Below are 1401 nucleotides of genomic sequence, written 5' to 3' on the forward strand. Positions count from 1 at the left end.
ATAGATAGATAGATAGATAGATAGATAGATAGATAGATAGATATAGATATATACAACCTAAATACACACACATACATACACACATACATATGCACGTACACACACACACACACACACACACACACACACACACACACACACACATATATATATATATATATACATGTACAGGACCAAATAACAATTCATATATTGCTTCCCGTGTAAGCGTGTAAGCCAATCGCTTTTCGCAACTAGCTGAGCAGTCACACTAGCCACATTCAATGAATAGATATTCCTACTATGGAATATTATGCAAGTATTGTAACTTTGTTGGTACATTAAATACTTTTATTAAAGCATTAGATTAATCAAACGTATCAAATGAATTCAAAGGTTTGTTACTGTCATTTTTATTTATTTTTACTAAGCATTACATTTTTACTTAACTATTTTTACTTAACATTATAGATGCAAGGGACTATTATTCAGTTTTCCTATTAAGCGGTTGTAATGTACCGGTTATTATTTTGAGGTATTCCAGTGTACATAATTTAAACTCATGCCTATTCCCTTAAAGTCGGATGCAGATACTATCTTCTTTAATGTTGAAGACCAGAATATTCATTAATGTTTTATGTTTAAAGTTATACTTAAGTGTAGAAATTGTGTTTTCAAGTTAGCAGCTGAGACGATTGTTTTTCCTACAACCACTATTAGGTGACATTACACTAAAATACAATATTGCTTATTTAGCAATTACTTTTAAGTAGGTGTTTATGGCTATTCTACAGTTACAATTTATTGCATTCCGTATTTGAAAACTGCGAGGAAAAACTAGGATTTTATCTTGTGTAGCATTTTTTTTTTTTTTTTGCTTTTCAGTTGCTGTAGAAAAAATTATTGTTATTGATATAAGCATCTTTCTCCTAATTTTACCAGTTTTATCGGAGTGATTACCTGCATTAATAGAAGCAGTATTTTCTCAGCTTCAAGGAGAGATCTACTTACATTCCTATTGAGTTTGTATTGTTAGCATGGTGTTAGTATCTTGTATAGCTTTAGTACTTTTCTGAAGGAGGGAAAGAGTTCCTGTCAGTATTTTTATAGCTTTCATTCCTTTCAGAATACATATCATGTCATTGAGTTGTAATATTTCTATTCAATGTCATACAGAAGTGATTATTCCTATAAGAATGTTAGCTATACTTCAAAGGTTGGCGTAATTACTGGTGTAGTGGTAATTTGGGAAATATATAGTAATTTTATAATTTATCGTGTGCATGGGGAACAGTTATAATCACAACAATGACGTATTACAACAACCATTAGCGTATTCACTTCCGATTCAACCGGAAAGTATTAACAGTGAGTGTGGATGACAGATATATATATATATATATATATATATATATATATATA

This window comes from Octopus bimaculoides, chromosome 15 (genome assembly GCF_001194135.2).
Source record: "Octopus bimaculoides isolate UCB-OBI-ISO-001 chromosome 15, ASM119413v2, whole genome shotgun sequence".
NCBI lineage: Eukaryota > Metazoa > Mollusca > Cephalopoda > Octopoda > Octopodidae > Octopus > Octopus bimaculoides.